Raw genomic sequence first — 11,608 nt, forward strand, 5'->3', positions numbered from 1 at the left:
ATGGTCACAAAGTCAACTTAAGATCATGCAAGAATAAAATACATTCATGAACTTTGTTCTTCACTTGGTTGCAGTGCTACCTATTTGTGAAGTAAAACTGACAGCCATAAACATTAGTTTTTGGTTTCTGGGGACATGGATACATCGCTAACTCAAAAAATTCACAAAACTATATGTAATGCGGTGAAGCGATCACAGGCCAAACATTGGGTATTCTAAATTGATCCACAGCTCGAGAAATCAGGCCTGTCAGAAAACTGGCCAATCTAAACAGCAGTCAGCTGCTATCGGCTCCAGAGAACAGTGGAATGCAAGGTCAAAGAGGTCACCAAAGTTCATGGGTGCTAGTATCGATCAGACTTTCTGGCAACTGGACCTCCAGTTAGTGCCTGCATACATGCATTTTACACCACCTCAGCATGGCAACAGAAAAGGATGTTGGCACGACCCCATTGGATGCTTTGAATCCCACTCATGATCTCATTGACCAAAACATTTGGAAAGGTCTGAAGGAAGGGAGATAAAAACACACACATGGAAACCACCCCCTCAGCAAAGACTCGCAGCAAGACTTGTGGTGGAAGATCATGCAGCAACCCAAGAAGACTCAGGAGAAGAATCACACTGACCTCCAAGGCCCACCTTCATGGAACAGAGCTAACCTTACGTCAGAGAAGATGGAGATTTCAACAGCCCAAATCAAACATGTGGATTGTTGCAGGTAAACTATCCTTTCTCAGATGGAGAGAGCTAGATAGTGAGCAAATAATGTGGGAATTTGGGAAATGTTCACATGGTGCTTTTAGTTAAGAATATTTTGTTCATAAAATCAAGTTGAACTGCACATCGAATTCTGTGTCCCTTTGTTTGCCTCACTTGCAAGAGCACTTGGATAAAGTTTTTTTGATACATAAATTGGTCAAAGTGTCCAATGTACAGACAGCAGTGCCAAGTATTCATTCACAAAGCTGAATAATACACAGAACATTTGGGCAGGAGGGGCTTTCATGATATTAGTGAAATATATAACTATCTTCAATACTTGATGATGGTTACATTGATTATACAGACGCTGAAGAGTGTTCTTCAACAACAGAATTGAAAGTAGAAAAACAGGAGGCATTGGTCACGATCTGCTCTTCTTAAATCTTAAACTGCTTTGGATCTTCTACTCTTTGATCTGCTCAGGTTCCAGTAGCTTGTCCACATCTCTTCAAGGAGGGTTTGTTATTCATGGTGGCCAATCCTTCTCAACCACCTTTTTTAGTGAATGCCAGTGTGCTCTAAAACATAATTTTCTCCTTTCTTACTCCAGACTATAGGCAAGCTGTTATATCTGCGCAGATACTTCAATGAGACATTTGTTTTAAATCACTGCTTCCCTGTGACAAGCAATTTTTCTTTGGCCCTTGTGACCTCTGTCATACGAAATCTGAAAAAATAAGGTGATATTTTCTTCTGCTGGAAGGCTCAGTAACACCACTGCTGGACTTGCTGCCTGATTCTGCCACTTCCTGTCTGCATCGCGTTCCAAAGATCCAGCCTCAAGGTTGCCCATGTGGCTAATTTTATTACATTTAAGTGTAACTTTGACCTCATTTTAATGTCACATGCAATTGATGAGTGCAATAAAAGCCCAGAAACAAAGTGTGATGAATAATATTACAAACTGAGATGCCACATAGAAAAGAAACAGTAGGACGCACAACTGTACACTTTGCATTACCACATGACTCACTACCAATATTCACTAAATAATGAACTTCATCTGTTTATCAGAGCTGCATGCAGTCAGAAATATCACCAAAAACAATTTGAAGCTGTAATTAGAAATAAAGACAAAGGTTGCCACAATATCAGAAAGATGCAATTAGACTGGAGAGGGTGCAGAGGAGATTCACCGAGATGTTGCCTGGGATGAAAAGTCTCAGTTATGTGGAAAGACTGGAGAGGCTGGGTTTGTTTTCCTTGGGACATTGGAAGCTGATGGTGGGGGGATCTGATTGAGGTATACAAAATTATGAGAGGCATAGACAGACCAAGCGTGTGAATCTCTTTCCCATGGCAGACATGTCTAAGACCAGGAGGTGTAAGTTTAAGGTCAGGAGCAAATGGTTTAAAGAAGATCTGAGAGGTTTTTTTCGACATAAAGGGTAGTAGATAAATAGAATGTGCTGCTTGAGAGGGTGGTGGAGGAAAGGACTCTCACAACATTTTAGAAGCATTTGGATGAGTACTTAAAATACCAGGTCAGAGAAGGCTATGGACCAAGTGCAGGTAAATGGATTAGTGTGGTTTGGTGTTTGTTGGTCAGCAAAGACATGATGGGCCAAAGGGCTTGTTTCTACGCTGTATGATTCTATGACTCTAAAGGACAGCCCGCATTGGGGAACTGGAGTTGGAGCTAGATGCACTCAGGATCATCCAGGGTGCAGAGAACATCATTGATAAGAGCTATAGTGACGTGGTCAGTCCTAAGGTGCAGGCTGCAGGTAGCTGGGTGACCACCAGAAGAGGTAAAGGGGGAAGGCAGATAGTGCAGGGTTCCCCTGCGGCCATTCCCCTCAATAACAGGTATACTGCTTTGGATACTGTTGGGGGGAATGACCTGTCAGGGGCTAGCAGCAGCAGTCAGGTCAGTGGCACTGTGACCAGCTCTAAGGCTCAGAGGGAAAGGTTGCAGTCAGACACTGCGACAGTGATAGGAGACTCAGTTTTGAGGGGGATAGACAGGAGATTCTGTGGCCGCAGAACAGACACCAGAATGGTGCGTTGTCTTCTGGGTGCCTGGGTCAAGGATGTCTCTGAGTGGTTGCAGAACATTCTGAAAGTGGAGGCTGAACAGCCAGAGGTCATTGTGCACATTGGTACAAGTGGCATAGGTAGACAAAGGGATGGGAGTCCTGTGAAATGAGTACAGGGAGTTAGGTGTGAAGTTACAAAGCAGGACCTCAAGGGTAGTGATCTCCAGATTACTCCCACTCCCATGCACCAAATAGAAGGATAGGCCAGATGAATGCGTGGCTGAGAAGCTGGTGTAGGGAGCAAGGTTTTCAGTTCTTGGATCATTGGGATCTCTTCTGGGATAGAGGTGACCTGTACAAGAGAGACAGGTTGCACTTGAACTAGAGGGGGTCTAATATCCTTGCGGAGAGATTTTGCTAGTGTTACCCGTGAGGGTTTAAACTAGTTTAGCAGAGGCAGGGGGGACTCTTAATAAGACAAGAGCCATCATGAAGTCAGGAGAAAATACATTAGCCATCAAGAGCAAGTTTACTATTCAGGATAACCAGGGACACAGTAAAGGGAGGGAAAAGACTTCTGGTTTAAAGTGCATTTATTTCAAGGCACGAGGCTTGACTGGTAAAGCAGATGAGCTCAGAGCATGGATTGGCTCTGGAGTCTGGGATATTACAGCCATAACAGAAATATGGCTGAGAGAAGGGCAGGACTGGCAGCTCAATGTTCCAGGTTACAGAAACTACAGGCGTGACAGAAATACAAGTAAATGAGAAGGAGGGGAGGCTTCCCCTTTTGATATGGGTGGACATAACAACAGTGCTTAGAGAGGATATTCTTAAAGGGTCATCATATGAGGCCATATGGTTAGAACTTAGAAACAAGAAGGGGATGGTCACTCTGTTGGGACTGTATTGTAGACCCTTAAATAGCCAGTGGGTACTAGAGGGGCAGATGTGTAGAGAGATTGAAAATACCTGTAGAAATAATAGAGTAGTATTGGTCAGAGATTTTAGTGTCCCCTGTATTGACTGGGCCACCCAGACTGTAAAAGGCCTGGATGGGGTGGAATTTGTCAAACGCGTCCAAGAAAGTTTCCCAAATCCATACACAGAGAGCCCTACTCAGGACGGTGCAACACTGGACCTCCTTTTAGGAAACGACGTCGGGCAAGTGACTGAAGTGACTGTTGGAGAGCACTTTGGGTCTAGTGACCATAACTCTTAGTTTTAACATAGTTATGGAAAAAGATAGGACAGGTCCACAGGTTAAGGTGCTAAACTGTTAGGGTGATGGGAAAAGCTGGCAGGTTTAGGGATCCCTATCTGACGAGGGATATTGATGCTGTGGTCAGGAAAAAGAAGGCAGCACACATTGGGTTTAAGCTATCAGGCTCAAATGAATCCCTAGATGACAATAAAAAGTGTAGGAGCACAATCAAGAGGGAAAACAGAAGAGCAAAATGAGGGTATGAGATGGATCTGGCAGATAAGGTCAAATACCAAAATGTTTTATAGCTATATTAAGAGTAAAAGGGTGGCTAGGGAGAGAATAGGTCCCCTTAAAGATCAGCATGGCTGTCTATGTGTGGAGCCGCAGAAGATGGGGGGAGATTTTTATTGAATATTTCTCTTCAGTGTTTACTGAGGAGAGAATCACGGATGCTAAGTAAATAAGGGAAATAAGTGAGGATGTTTTGGACCGCGTTCACATTACCAGAGAGGAGGTGTTTGCAGCCTTAAAGTGCATTAAAGGTGGAAAAATCCCCTGGGCCTGATCATGTCCATCCTCGGATGTTGAGAGAGGCTAGGGAAAAAATTACAGAGGTCCTTGAAGAGAATTTTTCTTCATCTTTAGCCACTGAAGAAGTTCCGGAAGACTGGAAGGTGGGTAATGTTGTTCCATTGTTGAAGAAAGGTAGCAAAGACAAGCCAGGGACCTACAGGTCAGTGAACCTGACATCAGTGGTAGGCAAGTTATTGGAGAGGATACAGAGGGACAGGATCAACCAACATTTGGACAGTGAAGATCTGATTAGGGAAAGATAACATGGATTTATGTGAGGGAAGTCATGTCTGACAAATCTTTGAGTTTTTCGAAGAGGTAACCAAGAGAATGGATGAGGGTAGGGCAGTGGATGTTGTCTATATGAACTTTAGCAAGGCCTTTGACAAGGTCCTACACAGCAGGCTAGTTACGAAAGTTAGGTCACATGGGATCCAGGGAAAGCTAGTTAATTGGATTTAAAATTGGCTCGATGGTAGGAAGCAGAGCATGATGGTTGAAGGTTGTTTCTCGGACCGGAGGCCTGTGACTAGTGATGTGCCACAGGGGTTGGTACTGGGACCTTTGATATTTGTTATTTACATAAATGATTTGTATGTGAATGTACAAGGCATCATTAGTAAGTTTGCGGATGATACAAAATTAGGAGGTATCATTGATAGCGAAGAAGTTTATCAAAAATTACAGAGGGGTCTTGATCAGATGGAGAAGTGGGCTGACAATTGGCAAATGCAATTCAATATAGATAAGTGTGAGATGTTGCATTTTGGAAAGTCAAACCAAGGTAGGACTTATACAGTAAATGGTAAGGTCCTGAGGAGTGTTGTGGAACAGAGAGACCTAGGAGTACAAGTACATAGGTTGTTGAAAGCGGCGTCACGGGTGGGCAGGGTGGTGAGGAAGGCATTTAGTATGCTGGCCTTCATCATTTGAGGCATTGAGTATAGGTGTTGGGATGTTATGTTACAGTTGTATAAGTCATTGGTGAGGCCACACTCGGAGTATTGTGAACTGTTTTGGTCATCTTGTTATAGGAAAGACATAGTTAAACTGGAAAGTGTGCAAAGAAATTTATGAGGATGTTGCCAGGACCAATAGCCTTGATTTATAGTGAAAGGTTGAGCAGGAAGGACTTTGTTCCTTGGAATGTAGGAGAATGAGGGGTGACCTTATTGAGATGTATAAAATTATGAGGGGCATAGATAGGATGATTGAATGTAGTCTTTTTGCCAGGGATGTGGAATTGAAAACTAGAAGGCATAGGTTTAAAGTGAGAGGGGATAGATTTAAGAAGGACCTGAGGGGCAACTTCTTCATGCAGAGAGTGGTGTGTATAAGGAATGGACTACTGGAGAAAGTGGTTGAGGCAGGTACAATAGCAACATTTAAAAAAACATATGGATATGTACATGGATGAGAAGGGTTTAGAGGGATATGGACCAAATGCAGGCAATTGGAACTAGCTGAGTGGGCACCATGGTCAGCATGGACCAGTTTGGGCCAAAGGGCCTGTTTCCATGCAGTATTACTCTATGAAAGTAAAAACAAGTTTGATACAATTATACGTCTGAGATAATGAGTTAATGTTAATAACTAAACAGTAATCGAGACCAATTAAGCATTGTGACTTTGAACAGAGTGCTGAGAGTTGGGCAAGTAAGGGAATTAAGTGAAGAGAGGAAGGAGATAATCCTGGCCTTTTTCTAACTTTTCCATCCATTTGGAATTTGCTGTTGCTCAACTACATGGGAAGGAGGTAGCTGTTTGATGTTGTGCCGACCTATTATCCTACTAAGATCAAACTACCCTGCAGACCCTACATTTTACTATCCTCCATGTGCCTATCTAAGAGTCGTTTAAAAGTCTCTAAAGTATCTGACTCCACTACCACTGCCGGCAGCGCATTCCACACGCCCACCACTCTCTGTGTGAAGAACCTACCTCTGACATCTCCCCTATACCTCCTCCAACCACCTTAAAATTATACCCCTCGTAATAGTCATTTCCGCCCTCTGAAAAAGTCTCTGACTATCCACTCTATGTCTCTCATCATCTTGTACACCTCTATCAAGTCACCTCTCATCCTTCTTCGCTCCAATGAAAAAAGCCCTAGCTCCCTCAACCTTTCCTCATAAGACCTGCCCTCTAGTCCAGGCAGCATCCTGGTAAATCTCCTCGGCACCCTCTCTAAAGCTTCCACATCTTTCCTATAATGAGGTGACCAGAACAGAACACAATATTCCATGTGTGGTCTAACAGGGTTTTATAGAGCTGCAGCATAACCTCACGGCTCTTTAGCTCAATTCCCCTGCCAACGAAAACCAACACACCATACGCCTTCTTAACCATAACCCTATCAACTTGGGTAGCAACTTTGAGGGATCTATGGACGTGGACCCCAAGATCCCTCTGTTGCTCCACACTGCCGAGAATCCTGCCATTAACCCTGTATTCTGCATTCAAATTCGACCTTCCAAAATGAATCACTTCACACATTTCCCGGTTGAATTCCAGCTGCTACTTCTTTGTCCATCTCTGCATCCTGTCAATGTCCTGTTGCAACCTACAATAGCCCTCCACGCGGTCCACAACTCCACCGACCTTAATAGAATTTTAATTAGCATGGGGACGAAAGGTTTTGGCATTGGTGGGATTAAATAAGCCATGATCTTACAAAATCATGGAGCAGGATCAAAGGCAAGGAGGCTGGCCTCCTAGCATAGTTATAATATTCCAATGTTCTCATGTGACATGGCTTGTGCCACATACATCTACATAAGGTGTAATATCTGAGAGGTTTATCTTGAGATATTAATGGCCCTCTTTCTGGAAGACTTCCATGTCTGACTGCAATACAGTCTGTGATAAAACTTCATTCCTGTTTGTTATGACTATTCAGGAATCACATTACCGAGAAGCTACGTTGTTTCTGATATTCCCCATACAGGATCAAGATGGCTCTCCCAAATGAATCTAGCAAAGGCTCGTTTTATACTCACTGTCACAGTCATATAAAGACAGCTCAAAAGAATTAAGGAAACACAAGACATCAGCAACCCCTGGAAAAACAACAAGCCTCCAGAGAGAGATGCCACAAAGGAAGGTCCCTGCAGGACGTGGAAGAGGTTGACGAGAGTCAGAATTTACCATCTTCATTGTCATTTCCTCCAGAGGACCAAAGCACAGTTAAGGTGCAGACAGATGATGCCCCAAAACATTGTGACAGAACTGTGTCACCTGCTGAAACAAGAAGGTCTGTTCTGAAGGAGTGGGCAGCTTCCTAGGCCAATGTCCATCAACATGACAGCAGTGCTTAATTTTTATGTGATTGCTTTATTCCGTATGGGGACATGTGTGGAATCTCCCAGTCTGCAACTCTTAAATATATCAAGGATGTTACAAATGCAACTCTACACTACATTCCATTGTGAGAAGATCAGTGCTACAGCTCAGGCAGCAGGATTTTCAAACATTGTTGGCATCCCCCAGTTACAGGGTAGTAAAGACTATACATATATTCAGTTGAGAGACCTATAGTATATTGTGCCTGAACTTATTAACAGGAAAGGGTGCCACTTGATCAATGTGAGATCATCGCTATCACGATTCTAAAGATCTGATCGAGGTATCCTGGAAGCTGCCAAGATGCTTGCATTCTTCATAACTTTCAAGATCCTGCATTATTCCAAGGGTCAAACATGATACATGAATGGCTGCTGTAGGTCAGGGCTACCCTCTCCCACCATAGTTAACAATGCCTTTACTGGATGTATTGACTGAGACAGCGCACAGACAGAGTGCTGCTGACACTTCTAACAAAAGCATCATGGAACAGGGGTCTTCAAGATGACGTTCTGATGATGCATCATTCTGGAGGGGTCTTGCAGTACACTCCCAATGCGGTATAACACAAAATCATGGCATGCAGTGCCCTGCACAACTGGATAAGGCAAAGAAATATGTTAAGGATGTTGAAAAGTTGAAGTGGCAGCAGTCTCCTGAGGAGGAAGATGAGGACATTGACAGGGACCACAGCAGAATGAGGTGCAACCATTCACACAGAACTTAATTAATACCTGCTTCCCAGAGATACAAACTGACTGAAGACATCAAAGCAGCCCCTGTTTGCTCATAAAAGTAAATGCAGTTTTTTAAAAAAATATTGTTCATTCACCTTTTGCGTTGTGCAATAAAAATTATTAATAACTGCATGAATGATTGCACTTTCAAGAATCTGAACACTGTATGTTCTGGTGAGAAACTGGAAAAGACTAGCTCATTCAGACAGGGTTATAACATTGAATGGCACTTAGGAAAGTTAGCTTCTGAGACTTAATTCAAGATCAGATATCCATACTGAATTCTGTGTCCATTATCAATTTGTCCTGATGCAATCTTTCTCATCACTATCATTGTTCAACCTTCAGTGTCTGCAAATTCGCAAACACTACTAAATGAACATGTGATTCTCAAGTACTCTTCACTTCTACTTCTAAAGGGACAGAGGCTTGCTAAAAATGTCTTTTCCCATCAGAACAATGTGCTCCAGGCAGACTTAGATTGTTAATGCAGTATTGGAAGTCATCTGTCCTTGAGAATGGATTTCCTTATAAGAGACACAGGTAGAATGAACCTTTACTCAGAGAGGTATGCACTCATGAATGATCATGCTCACAGTCACAATGTGGCTGTAAGTGTTGAACAAGAGTGGAATCAAGGACCTAAGATGAGGTTTTCATGTTACCTTTGGATGAGTGATCTCTCTTGGCTGCACTCATGAACCCAAGGGTTGAAGAATGTCTGAAATCTGTTGCTATCCAGGATACCTCTCAGAGATGAGCAATGTTTCACTACTGTTACTTCTATCCTTCATTGCATGTATGAAGAGTTTGCTTAAATCTGACATTGCAGCCACGTAGTCTGGTCCTACAGCTAAAGTGACAGTTGATCAGGCATGATTTAAAGCTAATATACGCTTACAGATGTGAGAGTATATTTGCAATCATCGAATCCCTACAGTGTGGAAACAGGCCATTCAGCCCAACAAGTCCACATCTAGTCTCTGAAGAGCATCCCACCCAGACTTACCCCCATACTCTATCCCTGTAACCTTGCATTTCCCATGTCTAAACATCCCTGGACACTACAGGCAACTTAGCATGGCCAATCCACCTAGCCTGCACATCTTTGGACTGTGGGAGGAAACCAGAGCACCTGGAGGAAACCCACACAGACACGGGGAGAATGTGCAAACTCCACACAGACAGTCACCTGAGGGTGGAATTGAACTTGGGTCCCTGACGTAATGAGGCAGCAGTACTTCTACTCCTATGATTAACTTGTTCTTAGTTGTAACTTAGCACTAAGAGCATGAAAATTACTCCCATGGTTACCTCACACTAGGCAAAAAAAAAAATCAACTGAGAAATTCATCAAGGTTCCTTAGATTGTACCTTCCAAACCTGCAACTGTTACTATCTAGAAGGATGCATGGGAGCACCATCAGCTGCAAGTACCCCTCCATGCTACTCACTATCCTGACTTGGAGATATATTGTTCCTTCAATGTCATTGGGTTAATATCCTGGAACTCTCTCCCTAACTGCATTGTGGGTATACATATAGGACTTCAGGAAGGCAGCTCAATACCATCTTCTCAAGGGCAACCAGGGATGGATAAGAGAAGCCCACATTCCGTGAATGAATAATAAAAAATGCATAGTGTTTTTAATTAACAACTCAAGCAGTATCTTTTTACCACAAATGTAATTACCTAGATGGTTATCCTTCACTAAACCTAAGAGCTATTGAAAGCATTAATATAATGATCCAGATTATAGCATGTTACTGTACATCTGATTAGAATTCTGTTGTATAGTTGCTAAAGAGTGCATTGTTTCAACAAAAAATTTATCAGAAACATTTAACAAAATTGTTAACTGCTGCATATAATGTAATAATTACAATGTGTAGCAAATCGCTCCATGCATAGCAATTAGTTGCTCCACATTCAACAATTATAAAATGTAACTTAAACAATAGCAACTTGCCTTTATGTAGCACCTTAAACATACATCACCCCTACGCACTTCACAGGATTGTCACCAGAGAAAAATTGAAAACAAGCCAAAGAAACAGATACTTGGAAGAGTGATTAAAAGCTTGATTAATGTGATAAACTTTGAGCAGTGTCATGACGGTGTTAAAGAGTTGAGGTGAACCATAATGTCAGCCTTTAAGGAACAAAAGTTCAAATGTTGGCCAAGCTCACAAGATGCAAAACAGAAATTGCTGGAAAGGCTCAGCAGGTCTATCAGCATCTGTGGAGAGAAATCATAGTTAACATTTTGGATCCAATGAACCTTCCTCACAAGATGCAGTTCTCTACATTCATACTGCTGGCTGTTTGGTCTTGAGAGAGTTAGTTTAGATAATTTCCCGACAGATTCTAAAGGCCTTACAGAAGACAGCCCATCCACTTGCAGTTTCCAATGTAGAAAATTAATAATTTCACACTAAAGCAACAGTCTGCTCCTCAGAGCTCGTTACTGAAGTGTAGTAGGAGGAGCTAAACTATATTATACTTGGACGTTCTGAATTAAGGAAATAGATTTTACAAATTGACTCTCCACAACTGAGTTTCATGCAATGTGAGTACATTACAGGGATTCAGAGGTGAAGGTCAATATTTCTTACAAGCTTTTCATCTTCGATTTAAAGAATGAAAATTGGGCCTCTACGCCAATGTTCCCAACAAGCATTCACATTAGTCATGTGACAGGAAGGCAGACTTCTAAAACATCCTAAAGCAAAAACCTAAAAGGACATCACTTTCATGTTAGCAGCTGAAACAAAATAGTAATTTACACTCATGTAACGATCTATTAACATGGAAAATTTTAAAAGTTTCCAATTTCCTGGACCTAACCATCTCCTCTTTAACATGGACGATCAATGTTTTTATACCTCCATCCCAACAAGAATGGTCTGCAAACTCTCTACTTCTTCCCTGAACAGAGGCTCAACCAGTTTCCATTGACCATCATTATCCTTCAACGAGCTCAGCCTGTTTTTCAGTTGAGCCA

Source organism: Rhincodon typus, chromosome 5 (assembly GCF_021869965.1).
Source record: "Rhincodon typus isolate 14 chromosome 5, sRhiTyp1.1, whole genome shotgun sequence".
Lineage (NCBI taxonomy): Eukaryota > Metazoa > Chordata > Chondrichthyes > Orectolobiformes > Rhincodontidae > Rhincodon > Rhincodon typus.